The 19,985-nt window shown below is 50.8% G+C and overlaps 1 protein-coding gene across 2 annotated transcripts in view; it reads left to right on the forward strand.

Annotated features, from left to right (window-relative positions):
• Window positions 1–249: 249 nt before the first annotated feature.
• The window catches only part of Daam (disheveled-associated activator of morphogenesis-like protein), a 79,079-nt gene continuing 59,343 nt past the window's right edge, over window positions 250–19,985 (forward strand). The window contains exons 1-2 of one of the 2 annotated variants that reach the window (XM_076316294.1): window positions 250–853; window positions 18,785–18,992. The gene's annotated coding sequence lies outside the window, so the exon portion shown is untranslated. The remainder of the gene's footprint in view (window positions 854–18,784; window positions 18,993–19,985) is intronic. The other variant, XM_076316293.1, reaches the window with a different exon arrangement.

The following is a 19,985-nucleotide window of genomic DNA, read 5'->3' on the forward strand; positions in this document are numbered from 1 at the left end:
AAAGGGTAGCGAAACAGAGAAGGTAAATGGTCTCCTGGTCTCTGTTCCTCCCTGTGGACATCTCGATATCTCGGGCAGCGCTGCGCTCGGTTCGATCGATCGATCCACCCTCCGCGAGAGGAGGAAGAGAAGACGGCGGAGAGCGAGAGGTCGCGGTCGCCTAGGCGACGACGTCGTCGTCGTCGCGACGTCGGCGCAGTGCGTCGCCGCGTTGGGAGAGCCAGCCGCACCGGGTCGTCGGTCTACCCGATGGCAGGCCAGTGTACCGACTTTTCTCGGCTTTCGCGCTCTTCCTCGTGCCATCGTCGCGTACCTCGACGTCGTCCCGACGCGGTCGACGCGGTCACTGGTTAGCGTCGCGACGAGGAACAATTTCGCGGGGAACAATCACGCTCGACTGCGTCTCTCCGCGGATGCCGATCGATGTTCGTGTCTCGTCGTCGGTTCGATCGTTGCGTCCTTCTCGCTCGCGAGGAAACCACCAACGAACCGGTGAATTTTCACGCAAGACCACGTCGTTTCACCGATCAACGTCCATCGACGTAACCGTTAAGACCTGATCTACCGATCGACGATCTCGAGCTTGGAAATCGTAATTCGGATCGGAAAAGTTCACCGGTGAATATCAGAAACACCGAAGATCGGAGCAGACACGAAGATCGTCGGATGTTCGAGGCTATCGTTCCCGATGATACCGTCCGGCGTTTGGTAGACGACATGCCCGCCAACCTCGAGAGCATCGCCGCGTGAGAAGCTGCCGGGACATGTGCCTTTTGGTCTTCTATTGATTGGCGCGTCTCGACGCGGACACCGGGATCCTGACGTTTCGAGATCGCGGACTACGAGAGACTCGGTAAGCTTCTGGTATTTTACGGAACGATTCCGATGAACCGGGACCGGGTGGAACGGTCGGGAAAATGGAACCGCGACAACGATTTCTACGGCTGCCATGTTGAAAATGTTTGTTTTCACGTCGAATGGACGATACTTTCGCCGTGGCGATAGTCAAACTTTCGAAGGTTCGGTAATTTTGTTTCTCCGCTCTTCTCGGTGGCACTGTACCACGATATTCGCGTAACTCGTTGTCATCGGGACTGGACACGTGTTGTCTTTCGATCGAAAACGAGAGAACGCGTTGGTAGTCGAAGGTTCCGTCGATCGATAGAATTTCGACGCGCCCATGCGAGGGGAATATTCGCGATCGGTGGAAAGATTGCACGTGTCGGAAGATAGGTTCGATACAATGTTACGTAGCTCGTGATTCAAGCGCTCAATTAAGATGGTAATAAATCTCGATGGTGTCCCGTCCCGCGATAAACCCGATTACGCAATCGGGATTGGACGCGGTACGAGAGGATACGTAGAGAGTCGTTCGGTCTTATTGCTCCGTGTAAATCAAAGACATTAAAGATCTCGACGGTCCGGTATCGAGCGAAGATCGAACCGTGATTCGAGGAACAAGCGCGCCGGAGGTACGCGGAATTCGAGGGGTCAAACGTCTGGACGTTAACGGCCGAAGGGATCGCGATTCAACGCGGTTAATACCCTGCAACCGAATAACTGGAATTACGTAACGAAGATTGACGGTTTCTCGATACACGGTTGCAAGAATCGCGGCTCGATTCGAGCCCGTTAGCGAAACGGTTCGAGATCGAGGAGTTTCATGGCTCAGGGTCAACGAGTAGCGCTCACGAGGTTCTCGAAACGTACGTCGTTACGACTGCTAATAAGAATCCCGCGAAACACGTTCGGATGGACGACACTCGCGCCGATGACGCGGCAGACTGTAAAAGTTATATGACGGAGAAAGTAGGGAATCTATGTCAATGACTCTAAGAAGACGAATCGCCATCGATGTCGCGGAGGAACGTTGTATACGATTATAGCACGGTTTATTCGATACGTTATCGGGTTACGAAGACTCGTCGCTCGTTAAATATAAATCGACGACACTTTGTTTCCGAGGGTTAAGATACAAACGCTTTTCTTACACCGTTGTCTCGGATCGGTGGCGGGGAAAGTTTTATACGATCGAAAGACACCCATTGTGGAATATTTCGCGTTACTGGGTCGACGGATGGGAAATTTTACGCGATCTACGTTTCTCGTAGGAATGTTTGAAAATGTTTCGACCGCACTGGTAAACGAACTCTACCGCGATGGATTGTCTTCGAAGCGGACGTTCGGTGAACAGACTACCAGACGTTCGAAAAATTGATAATCGATCGCAAACCGATCTACGATCGGCTCTTTGACTCCCGGTAATTAGAAGCCGATAAAACGCAACGTTAAAACCGAGATCTCTCGTCCGCTGGACGGCACTTGTAAATTCTAATTCGAAGGAATCGCTGGAACACGTAGTTCGCGGATAACAGTCGACCTCCGGGCCCCGAGGCGTTGACCCACGTGATTTTTAACTGCGAGGAGAAATGAAAAAAAAAGAAAAAAGATACGAAAAAAATAACGACGTACACGCGCGTTTGAATCTCGATATCGGCCGTGAATACAAATCGGAACGGTGCTTCGAGTTCAGGTTAGCCGGAGAAAGTCGTAAATTTAGAACTACGAACGATGGGAGAGTAGGGTGATTTAAACTGACGCTTAGCGAGGCCAGCGCCGACGTTCGAGCAACGATTATAGTCGTTACATCAATCGGACCGAACGAATGGACGTATAATCCCGAGTAATCGCGATCGCGAATCGAGGAGATCTCCGAGTACGAGTTTTCTCAACGTGCTTAGTCGTCGTCCGGGAACAACCGGGGGAAGAAGGTGTTTATACATTTGCCGACTACGTTACGCGCTCGGCGAATCTAGATCGCTCGTTAGATGCGAGTAAAAGCGACCGCGAATACTCCGCGAAGGCTCTTCCGTCTGGAAACCTCGTTGCGTTTAATCCGCCACGCGCAATTAGGAACCGAGTAAAAGTCACGTGGATCGACAACAAACCCGAGCGAACTATTTCGAATCGAAACCGTTCGAGGTTCCTCGAACGATATCGCCGCGATCGCTCGAGAAACAAACTCACGGGGTTTTCCGCGATCGGTAAACCGTAGGGGTTCGACGTTCTTCCGCCTTTCCAGGAACCATCTCGCTTGTACCGCTTCTTTAGAAAATATCCAACTGCTCACCTTCTACCGCGGCTATATTAAATCGACCTATTCCAAACACGCGCGCCGTGCATCCGCGACTCCACTCTTTCCTTTCCTTTACGATCCGAGAATATTTCCAGATCGATCTGCTCTTGACACATTACGCGCAAATGTGCTACGAGTGGAGACTTTGTACGCGAGAGTAACGCTCCGTACACCGTGAGTTTCAGCTCGATTCTCGGGTCTGTAAATCTATTTGCGCTCGAGCTGAGATACTTTTTTTTTTCTTTTTTTTTTCACAGCCCCTATTAATTTGCTCGGGACGAATATTGGGTGAATGTTTGCATCGCTCCGGTCGAGGTAGCGCGTTTTAAAATTTTGAACTTTCAATTTTTGCAAACTCGATGCTCCAACCGGGACACACGGAACATTTGTCCCGTTTTATCCAACACTGCGCACCGCGACTATTCCGTGGATCGCGCGTGGAACGTTCAGCTCGACTAACAGTGTTCATCGTGGCCTCGGATCTTCCTTCTGGATCACCAAACCCCTCGAAACTCGTTACAAAAATTGTTACCCTCGGTCGCGCAATCGCTCGTTTTCGTATTACACCGATCGGTGCCTCTGCTATTACCAAAGTGTCTTTACCCGTGTAATAACGATAACTCGAGGAAGAGTCGCGATCGAAACTTGAATTTTTCATCGCTCGGAGCGCTCCGGACATTCGAGTCTCGTAGAATTCAGCGATCTACCGGGTGTTTCTAAAGGGTCTTCGACCCTAGGTGTATATTATGACTCTTGACTGCTCCGTTACCGCGATACAGTCTCTCAAAGTCCCTCGTTAGGGGACACGTTCGAGTGGAATGTTAGCGCGTCAACGTGTAGCTAGGCACGGGATTACGATCGCAATAACGATAACGATAACGATAACGCTAGTAACGCGTGGCTAACCTTGCCGTAGGAGGCCACTTGGAATATTTTACACGACCCGTAAATTCGAAAAGCTGTCATCGTCGAAGTGAACGCGACACTTTTTCATCGTTGTAATTCCAGGAATCGAAGGAGAATCGTTTCAGAAACACTGTATTTTTTTCTACGATTCGAGGAACATCGTGCGATGTTTGGAGGCCTTTGGAAGGTTCTGGGACGAATGGCTGGACGCGATAAGGAAGTCGTAGCTTTCTCCATTCCGCGACGACTTTCGGTTTGAGAGGTGATTTACGTACACATTACGGGCTAATTACTGGAACCGCGCGATCGATTCCATCCTGTTTGCGCGTTTATCGAGCGATATCGCGGCGTCTACGAGGTATTGGCACCGACAGCTCGCCGTGTAGACCACCTGGCAGCAATTTTCATTAACCAGTTACTTACACGGGACTTCCATTGTGTACTCTGTTGCACAAGCGCATTCAATTAGCGCTTTCTTTTAATTTGCGCGTTAAACTTTCGGTACGTAAGGGCGCGACCTAATTGAATTGCCGCTCGTAAAAATGATTACGTCGGGCAAGCCTCCGTTCTCGAGTATTATCCTCCGAGTGAGAGCTCCTCGCTCCTGGAATCTGGTTTGATATTCCGCGCGTCGAATACGGTTATTAATCTTCGCCTCCTTTTCGCGAAAAAGAGCGCGCTGTTCAGGATCAGCCGTTCACGCTCGACGGAAAGGTTAAATTCCCTGGAAGGTTTTCGCATTTTCATTGCTCGATAAGTTACCAGGTACGCGTAGAAAGGTGTATCGAAGGCGTATCGAGAATCCGTCCCAAAGAAGCGAGTGCTCTTGAACTTGGGAGAACCTTTCTTTCCTAGGAGTTCGTTCTCGCGATTGGAAGTGGTTCGAGCAAAGGTGTACAATGACTCTCAAAAGTTTGGGACACCTTTTCTAGAAATAGAGCAATTTTTATACTCATTTACTTACGTTATCGAAAATAAAACTTGAACACTTTACCGGGGACTTGGGTGGGCCATCGATTAAGAACAATCGTTTTACGTTTCATAGGCAAAACTTTGTCACAAGGAAAGAGATTGTGACAAATTGGCATCTATCGTCCAGATCCAAATACACCTACAATGTCTCAAAGTACAACACTCTTCTATCGAACCTTCGAATACCTACAGAAGAGTTCGCTACCAAGATCGAACGGTGCTCGAAACTTTTTAGAGACGGTGTACATCCGCGCTTTCTTTTTCGATACGCTCGACGCGTGGTTCTTCCCTTAAAATGTTCGGCTCCTCCGTGGCTTCGGCCTGCTATCGTTTCGAGTCAAGTTCATCGGAGAACTTTCCTCGTTCCCTCGTGCGAGGAGACGATCGATCGGCTTTTCCACGACGCTGCGAGCTCGCGAATCCTCGTCCATCCTCTTTGGTATAGATACGCGGACGACTCGCCGTTAACCCGAATGATAAACAGCGCATTGCGAGAGGGCTCGCTGACATTTTGAAATGTCAGTGACTACCTACACGGGTCTCTACACGTAGGCTCGTGCCCGCTGCCATTGTGTCGATACGTCGACATCGGCCACGATAGAAGGACACCATTGTCCCAACGGTGCGTACACACTCGAAGCCTTTCGATCTCTCCCTGGTTCGTTTCGATGTCGCTCGAAGGACGACCGACGCGAAAATTGGACTCTTCTGTCCGGCTGGAAAAGAGACCACGGACACCGGAAACCCGTCACGCAACCGGCGTTTAGCATCGTCGACGAACTAGGTTCCACGTTCGAGATTTATAGGTTAAGGGAGAGTCGATTGGAGGCGATACACTCCAACTCTTTCGAACGTACTCGAGTTGCGGGTAACGCCGGTTAACTCGAGTTTAAATATACACGGTGCTTCGGGCACAAGTGGCCAACTTTTGGCACCGTACTCTTCCCAAGGACGAGCATCGGTGAACAAACAAATATTTGTACCTCGAGAAGGAAGAGTTCGAGGATTTCTATCATTTTTCGTCTTTAAGAAGTGCAGGATACCAAAGTTTGGCGATCCATTTCCGAATCGTACGCTCAAGGTTGTCGAAGATCATCTTTACGAAAAATAATGGATCGCGATGGAATCGATTCTACTCGTAGTACGCGCAGGCGATATTTACGGTGGATCTTTACTCGAGGTAACCGTATTTATTTTTAGACCAGGTATTTTTCGTTCGTTCTTCAAGTACCGGTGTAATCTTCGCTTCGACCCTTTTATTTAAATCACCCTCGAGACGCCACGAATACCCGTACGCAATGTCTCCTTCGCGGCTAGCGAGGATTATCGTCGCGAAGATAAGTTCGTCGGTTGCATTTTCAAAGTCACGTTCTCCTTCGAACGCCACGAGGGCAAATCATCGAATCGTAAAAAATTCTGACGTAACCGAAGTTTCGACTCGCAGTCGTCGTTTATCCTTAATTGCGACAAGGTTAATTTAATCCGGCAATGAAGATAAGCCCGCAATAAACGCGAAACTTTTTAGTACACGATACTCGGGCCTCTCTCTCTTTCCCGCGAGTCTTATCGGGGCCCGTAAATAATCAATGTACACCGTGCCGGATAAACGAGAAAATTCCGCTTTACGAGCTACTCGTCGATTCGGCTTCCAGAGATGCGTTCCTTTATTGAACGATTAATCCGCCGCAAAGTCACGGACTTGGATCCCCGGCGCGAATTACTTTCGAGAGAAAGTTCTCGTTGAAGTTCGTACCGCGCGTACCGAATGCGACTTCCGTCTCTCTCGATCGTTACGCCCGTATCTCGTACGAGTTCTGGATCAGTTTCCGAGTCTCTTCCAAGTTTGGCGAATCCCACGCGTCAGCTTCTCGAATTAATCTTCGAGGCGCTCGCTCGGATCCGTATCTCCGCCTCACTTTTTCCCAAGGATAGAGTCCTCCGGTAGCAACGTAGCACGGTACTGTTTTTTGGACAAATGTATACCCTCTGCCTCGTAACGTCCATGGGATAGTTCTCGCGCGTTTCGAGCATCCTTTGAATACTTCTTACACCACGAGTACCACCTACGTACCGTCTTGCAACGATCCAAAAATGAGAACTTCAACAAATACCACATTCCACGTTTACTCGAATCTTCTGTTCTCTCGAGATACAATTCGATTGCAATCTTTATCGAAGAAATGTAGAAATTTTCTCGCGAATTTTCCCCGCGACAAGAATTTCCCCGTGGTAAATTTCACTCGATCGTGCGAAATGTCGAGTTACTTTTGCCGGTGATTGTTCGTCGATCATCGTTGTTTCGGTTGGTAATTATCAGGAGGGTCGTTCGGTCGTTTTCCGGCAAGAATGTGGCGGTTCGTGCGCGTTAATCCGAGCGGGGCAATAATTAGGTTTACCCGACGTGTCCAAGTGACGGCGGGTAAACTTCAACGGCAGGAATCTTCCGGCGTGTACGTTGGTCGTTTTTCGCCTCGGTGCCGAGGGCTGTGTTCTCTGGGTTGGAGTTTTAATGCTACTTGCCAGCGGTGCACGGTAGCCGATGGAAAGAGAGAATTACGGTGGCGATACCGAGGAGAAGTACACCGCTCCGCGGCGCGCTTATTACGATTTTTACCGGTCTTTACGATCGCGGAGTCGAACGCGCTATCAAACGCATACCTAACTGTACTTCGAATTGGACACACGCGTGCTGCAATAGCGTGGCGTGTTATTGAACGTTGCCCAGCCGTGTTTCGAGACGCCGGTGCGCCGGTTGCATCCTGCGTGCAGCTGCGGCCCGTGCACGAAATTTATTGTTGTTTTTAATCGATCCTCCGCCGTCGACCCAATTTCCCCCCTCGCCACCGCGATCTCGTTTCGCGTAAAAATGCGCGAGCTCCGTCTCGAGGCTGAATCGAGGATTCTTCTTCGTTTTCTACCGTTCACGGTCCCGCGCGGAATTACGCTCGCGATTACTTCTGTTCCGCGCGATAGAAACAGAAGCTTCAATCTCCTCGAGCATATCCAACACCTATGCGCATTGTCGAGCGACTGGGCTCCTTCCGTGAGAAATTGCACGCCAAATGGATTTTATTTTTACCTCTCTACTTCGACGGATGCTTCTTTCAAGAGACTGTTGAATTTTCATTAGAATTTTAATTCAATTGTAAACGTTCTCCGATCGAGCGATTTTCGATCAACGCGAAATTTTCTCCGAAATCGTTTTTTTTTCCAGCGATCCCTGCGATCTCGTTCCAAGGAAAGATACTACTGGCTTCTTCGTCTCGAGGTTGAAGGAGAATTCTTATTTGCTTCCATTGTCCCCTTCACGGTCTTCGACGCGTGGAATTACGTTCCCGATTACTTCTGTCTCGAACCGCGGTAACAGAAGGCTTCGATCTTTCTTCTCGAGCGAATCTGGACGCGTCTTCGAAACCGTGGAAGCCATTCTTGGGTGACTGGGCTTCTTAACGTAATTTCTTCGTGAGAAACTCGCGAAGGAAATATTGTAAATTATACCGTCTTCTTCTGCACCGTGCTCCGAGATCGTGATAGATAGTTTTTGCCAGACAGATGACTTCTAATTAACCGAACATTTTGCTCTTCCTCTTCGCTGTCTTCGAAGCGTGGAATTACGTTCGCGATTACTTCTCTACGATAAGAGCGAGCGGCTTCTTTCTTCTCGAACCAGGACCAGACTCTAGAATCGAGGAAGTCATTGTTGCGTGACCAGACTTCTTGGCGTAATTTCTTCCGTGAGAAAATACGATCGACGTCATTTCGTATTCGTACGTTACGAGTCTATTTGTACGAACAGTTCTCCCCGGGGGAAATTCCACGATATCTCGGCAACCGAAAATTCTCCTCGAGGCGGTTTTCGGGCCTCGTAGTCGGCTTTGAGCACCGCTGCTCCGAACAAAGGAGGTCTGCTCCGCAGAAGAGCGTCGCGACGTCCGCGACAAGGGCGCGAACTTTAATATCCGTTTCCAATGACCGTGACGTCACTCTCTCTCTCTCTCTCTCTCTCTCTCTCTCTCACGAGAACTCCGATCGAAGTTTAAGGGCGTTCGACGAAACAATAGCACGTGTTCTCGCTTACCAGCTCGAGCGAGAACTCGACGGACGAGAGGAATCGGACGGAGAAATAGTGAAAAATCGAGCGGAGAACACCTCGTGTAAAAGAAACGGGGACCTTTTCTCCCGATGGCTGACGAAACGTTTACGAGGCGACTCCCTGCGCAAAGGCGGTCTCTAAATATTTAGAGTAGCCGGCGCGTAACACGTGTTTCCTCTCATAAGCGTGTCGCGTCGGGCGATGTCTTTATTGTTAATACAGCTTCGAGGGATGCACGCTTCGAGGAAAGTAGACACAGCCTTTGTGTACTCGGTGTTTCGTTCCAGCGTTGCATCAGCTTCTTTTGAACACCGATGGGGTTCTCGATGAAATAATCCCGCGACCATCGTTGTTCGAACTTTCCTGTTTTTCTTTTTCTTTGCCTTTTTTCTGTTCTTTCTTTCCGTCGCGGTCGAACTCGTTCCAATTTGTTCGTTCGAAGACGGATGCTTTCGTCGTGTTCGTGTCGAGTTAACGCGGAATTACCACACGCTCGAGTTCGCCCGCGTTGTCACGGTTCGCATAAACGAAATTACCGCAACGACCGTTAAGGGAACACAATGGCGTCGTCGTGCAACAATACGATCATTGGTAGGCGAGCACGGTTGCGGTCAGTGAAAGCTTCGATATTCCCTTCCGAAAACGGAAGACGGTATTTTCGCTGCTAGAAATTCGTTGCGTAACGCGTTTAATATCGCCGAGCTACGTTCGCGAATTCAGCTCGACGTTAACGGGCGGGTTACGACACCGATCCGGGTTTTAGAAATTTTTTTCGCCGATCGCGCGGCCCGTAACTCGACCGAATTCTTCCACATTGCCCGTACGCGAATCGAGCCACGCGTCTACGAAATTTAATTCGAAAATTTCAATTCCCGCCCAAGTTACGGCCAATCGCGCGGAGTCGGTTCGTCCGGACCCGCGAAGAAGGTAATCACCACCGAATCCTACGGACTCAACGTGAAAGTTTCGTAATCTCGCTATCTTTTACAATTCCCGAAAAGAACGATGCTCTCAAGAATGTAAAAGGTATACAGACATTGATACGGTTTGAAAAACTTCCTCGTGTTTCCAATTTGGATGATTCGACGATTCATCGATAAAATTAAGTAGACGTCTAGTCGAATGTTCCCGAAGAAACGCCCGTGAATGTGGCGCGAACCCCTCGAGGGACGTTTTAGACGACCGTAATGAAATTTCCGTGCGATTCAATTTCATCGTCGGTAGCCGTGAAAAGTGGAAACCTTTTCGCCCGTGGAAAGAAAAAAAAGAAAAAAAGGAGAAAGAAAAAACAAGCGTACGAACGTTTGCTGGATTCCGTCCAATATCGTCTCTAATATCTTCGGGATCGAGCGCCCGCAGAGATGCAATCACGGTCTCGCGAACGCCCTGCGGAGAGGTGGTATCGCGGGAGTCATTAACAACGGTCGCTGTCTCGCTCTAATTAAGACCACGTAGCGATCGTTAATAATTCCCGCGCGGCGCGATAGGCCGAACGAGAGACCGCGTTGGTAAATCGGCGACGTCGTAACTCTTCCGGCGCGCGATGTAGCCGGCCCCGCGAAATTCAAGGCCCCCGGAGGTGATTTTTTTCGCGACCGGTAGGCCTTGGTTTCATTCTAATTTCCGGATGATACGTCGTTTAAGGTCGGAGATAGCTGCCGCTCGAGGCTCCCGGCCTACCGTGCCATTCATCATTCGCGGCTCCAATTAAACCGCCTCCAGCTCGCGGTCGTTCACTCGTTAAGGCAGCTTTAAGAGGATTTTCGAGCGGAGCGTTCTCCGCGGTATCATTACTTTCTACTCCGTTCTGCGTCACGGCGATTGTCTATCCGAAGGGATTGCCGTGCGCCGCGTCGCCGGATGGGAACACCCGGACACCGTCCCGCGATTCTTTCACGGATTTTCCCGACTTTTCGTAACACCGAGCGTTAACCGGCCGACGTCGCGGGATTAGAATTTTAACGGAGACTCCTGTATCGCGGCGGAAGCAGGTGTCCACCTGCTTGGAAACGGTGCGGCGAAATAGTCGCGTTCGCGCGAGACGAGATCCGCGACGGAAAATTTCGTCGACGCGTTGATACCGCCGGATTAGAACTTCTTCACCGAGACGATATTTACGCTCGAGGCGAGCGTTACTCTAGAAACGGGACGCCTAATTATCTCGTTTACGTGGAATGCAACGCGCAGCGGAAAATTGTGTCTGGAGTCGCAATGGGCGTTAACGAGTCGGTGGCGTGGGATTAGAACTTTATTCGAACACGTTCGAGGGAAATGCGTCTCTAGAAACGGGGCAGCTAATTGTCCCGTTTACACGGGACGCGCGGTAGAAAATTTTGTACAAGATTACGGGTTTCGGTTTCCAAGGTCGCGCGTATTCTTTTCCAAGGGGAGCTTTTTCCCTCTCGTATCTCGCGGTGAACCTCGGTATACACTTGTACGCGCGTAGAGCGCGACCGTAAGCCGACCCTGAACTTGAGAATCTAAAATAAAACGTCGAACTTGTTTCCTCGGAGTCTATAGGTTCCCGTGATGACAGACGGTGATTTGTGAGCGCACACAATCGTGTTTATCGACGTGCTACAGATATGGACAAGCTCTGCTTGTCGTCCGGTTACTAAGGCAATATATCGGTGTACCGATAAACGTTTCGCCACCCGTTACTCTTACCGAGAGCTTCACCGGCCGAAACTTTTTTCGGTAGTTTCGTCGTTTTACGAGATTTCCGGATCGAGGGAGAAACGAATACGTCTCTCGACGATCTTAAAAACTTTGAAGACGCACGCGGGGAAACATGGCGATCCATTCGATCGACGAAGGTTCGCAAAATCGATGAAACTCGAGGAAAAGATCGAAGGTGTTTCTATCGTCGAACTGCGCAGACACGATGCTCGGTCGCAATTTCAATGGAGAGCTTTCGTTGGACGTTTTCTCGAATTCGTTTTCTCGAATTTTATCGGCTCGATGGTCCTCTCGGCGAGGCAAGCGTAGCAATAACTCCGTATACGTATAATATCCTTAGGAACGAGTTGCCTCGAGACGCAGCCGTTGGAAGTATCGAGGCGATGCGATACCACTCGACGATGGGGCTTCCTCTAGTCCTGCTGGAAGGAGCAGGACGAGTCAATAACTATCGAGCGATAAACCGCTGCCTTCTAATCAACGTCCGACCGTCCATTCGTTAGCGAAACTACACGATAAAATCGATAGGCCTGCATCCCGACAAGAGCAAAGAGCGCCATGTGGGCTATCGGGCACAGCTGTCAGCTCCCTGTGCGAGTGTATCGCGCGCCCTTAAGCCCCGCTCACAACGCGCACTGCGCCGCTCCGTTATACGAACGTAGCTGCGAGCGTTCCTCATGGGAGCGGTGTGAAATTCTATCCTCATCGATGAATATTCAACGAACAAGGTACACCGTCACGTTACACCGTTTCGCAAAATATCACCCACCGCGAGGAACTAACCGAGGGTGCAACGACCAGCTATCTCGATTTTTACGACGAAAATTAGTTCAACGCGCATAGACGTACTCTCGCGCGAGAAACAATCTCCCAACACCGGTCGCATAAATCGTAATCGAGAAGATACTCGATACGAGGACACGTGCACGCGCCCCGTGTTTCTAACGCGTTCGTAATTTTCACCCTTCGTAGCGGCGATGAAAAATCTCTCGGTTGAAAAGTGGATGGGATTTTCGTCGCACACGAGCGCCGGATCGATTTTCCAGCTTCCACGTTGCTCGCGGTACGAAAGAGAATGGAGAAGTAGGAGATACTCGGTTGCCCGATCCGTCTCTACAAATGGGGGTTGTCTCGGATTGGAATCGAGGCAATTATCTACATTGTTTCGAGACTTCCTTTTGCATCGTCGACAATTGGAGCAACGTCCGTGTGTCCGACTCTAACCCAGATCCTGTGCAAGAAGGTACCTCCCACCGGTGAGTGTGCACCGCGAGAGAGGACGTATACTCGTACACGTATTCCATACGCGGTGACTCGAAAACGGTTGAAAAGTAGACGGAGCGTTTTATTTCTATTCAATGGCTACATTCGTTATGTAGCTTCTACGTCGACCGTAGACCGAAAGAGAAAGGAAAATCGAAAATCAAGGAACGAATCGGAACATTTTATTTCGTTCAACGGCTCCGTAGATTCTTTAGCCTTCGGAAACTTCGATCGTGGACCGAACGGGAAACGCAGACACCTTCAATTAGGAACAATCGCGAACCGAGGAACTAATTGTCCGCACAGTTCGAAGGGTATTTTTTGCACCGTCGGCAATTGGAGCACTGTCAACGCGACGAATCTAATTACCTTCAACGTCGTCTCCGTTTACGAGCAGTTGGCATTGATCCACATTCGCGTCGACGCGAACGAGTCGGTTGGCTGGTCGTGAGCCGTTTGGTAAAATCCTTGCGAGCTCGGCACGAATCGCGAGAATTCCCGCGTTATCGAGCGAGAAACGTGGAAAGAGTCGCGAGGTGTTACGCTGGCCCGAGGTGAAGCAGCCTCGTGATTCATTCATGCGAGTTATCGATCGCGAGGTGCGCGTTCGCGTGCCGCCACCGCGACCTTTACTCCGCGTGTGAACGCGCCCTTAGGATGGACCCGGTGCACAATGGCTCGAGTGTTCTCCTTTTGAGTGAGTCAGAAGGCCCCGGACGACGGTCTGCCAAAATATTGTACTCACACTGGCGCACGCCGTTGCAACTCCCAGCCTTCGAGGAGGCGAGACAATGACGTCATTCAGTGGAAAGGGACGATAAGGAGCTCGGAGCCGAAGCCCGGGATATTAAAATCCTGATTCGCGCCACCCTGGACAAAGAAGGGAAAATGTCGCAGCTGCTCCTCGACCAACGAGAATTCTTCCTTTTTTTTTCTCTCTCTCTCTCTTTCGGAGTATAAATATTTATCATTGCGAACGGGGTGTTGGCTATTTCTTTGGAACGGTCACGGTCGCGGGACGACGTTTAGGAATTGAAGAAACAACCAGGAAAAATAATTAACGGGAAGTGGAAGTAAATCGAGTTAAATTATTCGAAAGGACGGAACGTGGGAGCGGATAATAAATTGTGGGAGTGGACGGATCTATTTACGATAGAAATGGACGGTGTGAGAGTTTCGAAATCGCTATCACTTTTTACGAAGAAAGTGACAAGACGGTGTACCCTTTGGATCCCCCGACTCGTTAAACGCGCTTAGCTCGTGTTAACCGTAACTCGCTAAAGCGTTCGACGAGAACGGCCGAGAAAACGTCCAGGTTACGACACAAATTATCAAGCACGCGTCGTGGGTGCACAGAGGGTGTAGGTGTTCTCGAAATTTTAACACCGATTTCACTTTTTCCGTCGAAAGTGACAACGTCTGGTGTACTCTTTGCATTCGCGACTCGTTAAACGGTCTTACCTCGCGTTAACCACGACTCGCTAAAACGTTGGGCAAGTAACTTTGCTCGGGGAGTTTTTCTTTTTTTTTTTCATTCAAAAGTGTCGCTAGTTTACCGCTACGATCGTTTTCGAGGGTGTTTAAAAATTCTCACCCCCTCTGAACGGTGTAACGCGAACTAGCGACGGTGGTTGTAAAATAGCTCGGTCCTCGGGCCTTCTCCCGGGGATTCCGAGGCTCGTTATTCCCACTCGAAGGCAGACGTGAAAGGTACACGAGCACCGAGCTAATCTTTTCAGCAAACACCCTCGGAAGGCGCGAAACGAATGTGTGCAGACCTCTCGAGACGAAACAATGACTCGCCGGAACGTGGAAATCGATAACAAGCCACGGTGTTTGACGTCTCTAGTTGCGAACGCGACCCGCATTATCGCGAACGAACGCTTCGAAAAATATCAACGAGAGCCGCTCCTCCCTCGTGGAAACTCGAGGAATCTCCGGCCAGCGTACTTTCGCAATTTCGAGACCAGCTCGCTAAATTCGAAGAGAGAAATATCCACGTACGATCTTTTTCCTCCCGTTCCCTGAAAAGTGTCTTTCCTTTGTCTCGCGGAGCACGTCCCGCTTCCCCGAGGATTTCTTCCTCCCTTGGAATCCCGGTTGGACTTTCTCGGAAAGGTTCAACGCGTCCCTTTTATGGGATGTTCATTTGGTCGCGCTGCCACTTCAGCGGACCAACCGGCAACCCTTGTTAGGAGAAGCCTGGCATCAAGGACACCGCTGGTCTCTCTCGCCTCTTACTTCGTTCGGACTCGTTCGAAGTTACGTTTCTTGCCGCGGCTAGAACGGATGAAGATATCCGTGTAGCGTGACCGTTTCTTCTTTACCCCGGCGCGGAATTCCAGCCAGTCGTGGAAACGATTTCCGAAGATCTCGACGCGCGAGACGTACGCGTACGCGTACGCGTCATCGACCGTTTTAGCAAAGTCCACGGGTACGTCCTAAGGAATTCCTACGACGCGGTGCATCGAGGACGTTTCGATTACCGAGGACGTTTCTTAACCCGTTCCAGCTGGCAAACGTAACCGAACACGTCGGTTCAACGACCGCTCGTTTACTTTCTACGATTCTCCAATTATCTCGGCTAAACTCCTTTCTGCGTCGTAATTCTTCGACGAGTTATTATCGTAAACTCTCGTCTTCGAGCCAGGGGGAGGTATCGTCTAATCGTTACGGCGCTCGTTTCACCGTCGCGATTGTAATCAACCGGCCGTGTAGTAATTAGTCGCGAACGGTTATTCAACAAAGCGTTTTACCACGGTGAGACACGATCGAATCGAGCGAAACTCCGATTCGAATTCAGCGACGCCCTCTCATTAGAGTGCGCGACGACAACGACAAAGACGACGACGAGGAGGACGACGAGGACTACACCGGCCGGCATCGGCGTCGAGCGAAAGTGTCGGACGTTTTAAATCCGAAAACGCGTCCCCCCACCGACGCGGCGCTGACTCGATCCGCGTCGTTCCGTTCATCGACGAAATCACGACCGTCACGGGCTTCTGTCCCTAATTGCCGTCAATTGCCGCCAATTGTCCGGGCTGACCCTCCTCTGACCAGCTGCAATTTGCGAGCTAGGTCGCGCGCGTCCTCCTCCTCCTCCTCCTCCTCGTCGTCGTCGTCGTCGTCGTCGTCGTCGCGGCTTCGAGCGCGAAATCGTTATGCACGCGCGCTGCGTGCACCGTCTACGCTCGCATACGTAATTACCCTCGCGGTCTCCGCTCGCGTGTTGCGTGCACGCTTCGTAATGGACTTTGGCGGTTTCCTTTCGCCGACTGCCAGACAGGGATGCGAATCGAAACGCTTGGGAAATATCGCAATTTGTGCGTGACCGGCGCGTTTGTGTCCCGTTTCGTCCGTGGAGAACATCGTGGCTCGAGATAGTTTCGTCACCGTTTCGACGTTTATTTCGGTGGACGAGCATTCGGACACGGTCGAATCGACGACGAACCCGTGGAAATATTCTTTCGCGAGTTTCGGGGACGAGAAACGTCGTCGAGAGTACTCCTCGACCGTTTCGAGGTTAATTTCGTTACGATTGGAGGACGACCTTGAGGTTCCAGCCGGGACAAATTTCGCGAGACGTTCTCGGGTTTATTTCGGTGGGCCCTCCGTACACGCTCGGATCGTCTCGAGATCCCTCTCGAACGTTTCACTTCGGATCGATGGAAATTCCGAGGAAAGATTTCACGAGGGAATCCCGTCGCGTTCGTCGATCGTTCCACTTACTTTTACCGGTAATTGAGCTACGCGCTTAATCAACGACTCGGTTGCTCCCCTCGTGTTTCCTGCGGCAGCAGTTACTCGCTGCGTTGCGAAGTAAACGATTCTTCGATGTCGAGCGATCGTTTCGAGTTGTACGGGAACGGATTTTCGACGCGCCCAAAACCGTGGCAGACGGGTTCTTAATATACCGTGAAACGATCCTAATTATCGTGGTTCGACGGGGCACGAGCACCGTCGGGGCACGGGGTGTGGTGACGCATTAAATTAGCATCGCGTTTCCGGCGGCGCGGTCGATGCTGCTTCTGTATTCGCTGGTAATTTACACGACAAAGGACGGTACGATATCGTTGGGAAACTGGTTCGAAATGTTGCGGGAAATTATACGAAAAGCCGCCGGGACGCTCGCGAACGTTGATCGCGTCGTTGCGTATCATCGACGCGGTGTCGTAACGTTTCTTCGCGCTCTCCCCGCCACGCGGATCGTTTAAAACAATGCCACGAAATCGATCGCGAAACCCATGCATCAACGCCTATGCATTATGCATCTCCCGGAACCGCCCTAATCGCTTCGACATCGCCGCCCTCGGCGTTCCTTTCCCGCGCACGCATCGCGACGCCAATTGCGCCGTGTGTATACGCGATTCTTTCCATGCTCCGTTTACCATTTTCGAGCCGTCGGCTCCGATCAGCCGGTAACGTTCTCGAGAATTTCGGTACACCGTCGTAAATTACGAACAGACCCGACGGGGGTTGACTGTTTTCTTCCGCGTTCTCTTTTCCAGCGGAATTACACGCCTCTATCGGTTCTCTTCGTCGCGCAACGGTCACGCAACACCGAGCGCAAAATAGAAGCGTGGAACGCGCGCTTTGCTCTCGACTTTATCGATTTCGAGTTGACGTTCACCGGACGAATTGCGAATACGAAAAAAAGGAAATGTTCTCCTCGAGAGAGTCAAGTAACTCGTTATTTCCGACTCTATCGATCCGTAAGTAGGAATCCCTCGACGGGAGAAACGTCTAGACTCGTGATTATTTATCCAACGATTTCTCAATTGGACGGTCCGGGTGTCGGCGTTGCGTACGGTGTAAAATTGTTGCCAGTGGTCGATTAATTATTGGTCGTAAAGTTTGCTCGATTCGATCTTCGGTGTCCGGTGTGGATTATTTCGTTAGGCCCGCAAACCGAGCACACGTAGCGAAGTAAGCGTGGGCCAAGCGTCGAGAAATTTCGGACGGCGGCGGCGGCGGCGGTGGTGGCGGTGGAAAAAGCAAGAAGGGAAAAAAAAGAAGCTAAGGGGGAGAGACAGGGGCCGGTCGAAATGCACGCGGCGTTCGGTAGGGTCGGCGGGTGGTGGGGGTCACGGGCAGATGTTTGGTCCATGGCACGAGGGCTTCAGTCCCCTATGGGGTGCCGTGGCATAAACTACCCTCCGGGCCGGGCGATTCTTTCGCGTAGGCAGTAGCAGTCGTTCCCGGCTCGATGTTACCGCGGAGGACAACAATGGCCTTCGGCTCGAGGCTTCTGCCCCTTGTGAGCCGGGCTTAAGGGCCACGTGACACGCGGGTTCACGCATTTTCACGCAGACACGCGTGTGCCCCGTCGAACGCACACACAAAGCAAGCCTCGCAGAATTCGCCGGGAGACTCCTTCGGGCCGTGTCGAGGCTCGCTTCACCACGTGGTGGACGCTCGAGACCGTCCTGGAAGACGCCCAACGCGCCGAGAATCCGCGAGATCGCTATCCATCGTGCGCGATCCACCGGCTTGTGAATCATCGACGAACGTATCTCGTCGAGACGCGTGTGCCGACCGTCCCTCCCGTCTGTGATCCTGTGATCCTGTGTACGCGTGCATGTGTCGGATCGAATCGTCTCCGCGGCCGCCTCGACGAACCGTTTTCTCTCCAAATCGTGTACACGGTTTTACGAAACTACGATCTCTACGGAGACACGATTTTCACCGAGGAGTTCGAAACGCGAAAGGGTTCACCGTGTCGATCCCCGTTACAGTTCGGATCCGGGCAAAGGGGCGATGCCGTTGAAAGCGAACCGTTCCCGAGTGCGTTTCGAGAGGATGTTTGGCGTTTAAGCGTGACCGGTGATCGGGCCGTTTGGACGCATCAGCTGCTCGTAGGACTCCGGAGAGCGACGTCGGCCGACGCCGCTCGATGAGATCGGGCTGCACGCGCCGTCTCACGAGGGCCAGCTCCGATCACGCGTAAGTGCGAACAGCCTTTTTGTCGGCTATTTCCTAATGTAGACCAATTTTCGCGCGTCAAGTTCCCGGCCCGATCGACCGGAGGATATGGATCATTTTATCATCGCCGCGTACAATTACACGGGGTTTTATTTTCAGCCGCTCCGCAGCCAGCGAACGATATCGTTTCGCTACCGACCACTTTCTCTCGGGCCAATGATTTTTTACGTGTCGACGACTCGACGCTATTCCGGCGAAAATTTATTCTTCGCCTCGTCTTTGAACATTTCCACGAAAAGTGGGCAAGTGTGTCGGTCAATTCGATTTGGCCGAGGTGGATACATTTTTAGAAAATGGAAAGACACTCGAGGTGTCGACGAAACGGTTAATTACTGTCCGCTTAATTTACTACGCGGCACAGGTATAGTAATTTGCTTTCGCGCATCCTCAATTTTCTTACTGCATCGTTGCAGCTTCGTGGTTGTTGCACAGCCTTTGCGGCCGAATCTTATTATTTTTTCAACGCGTATCTGTTCGAAGAGGATCGCGTTGAACGCACTTCCGATCGCGTTTTCCAACGGAGCTACGTTTCGTCCGTTTACGCTGGAATCTAAAAAAAAAAAAACAAAATAAAAGAAACGCTTTCGTAACTGTTTCGAGCGCGGGTAGCAGGAATTTCGATTCTCATTTTTCTTCCGCATAAATTGTTGCAATAAAAGAAGCGTCTCTCCTCGCGTAACTCCTAATTAAGTTGTAGCGGAATTAATTATAACCGGATTTCCTTTCGTCGAAGAACCAGATACGGGAGGAGGTCCGGATTGGATGAAATCCGAGGACGAAAGTACAGAGGATGAGAAAATTGGCCGTAAACGGGGTACTTCGGTCTCGAATCTCTTCGATATTTAGAGCAACGAGACGCTGTTACCCTCGATGGAAATTTATCGATGTTAAAGGATGACGCGATAAAACGCGTTTAAATGGAAAATCGACGAAATAAAATCGAAGCGGACACGG

This window comes from Ptiloglossa arizonensis, chromosome 7 (assembly GCF_051014685.1).
Source record: "Ptiloglossa arizonensis isolate GNS036 chromosome 7, iyPtiAriz1_principal, whole genome shotgun sequence".
Taxonomy (NCBI): Eukaryota; Metazoa; Arthropoda; class Insecta; order Hymenoptera; family Colletidae; genus Ptiloglossa; species Ptiloglossa arizonensis.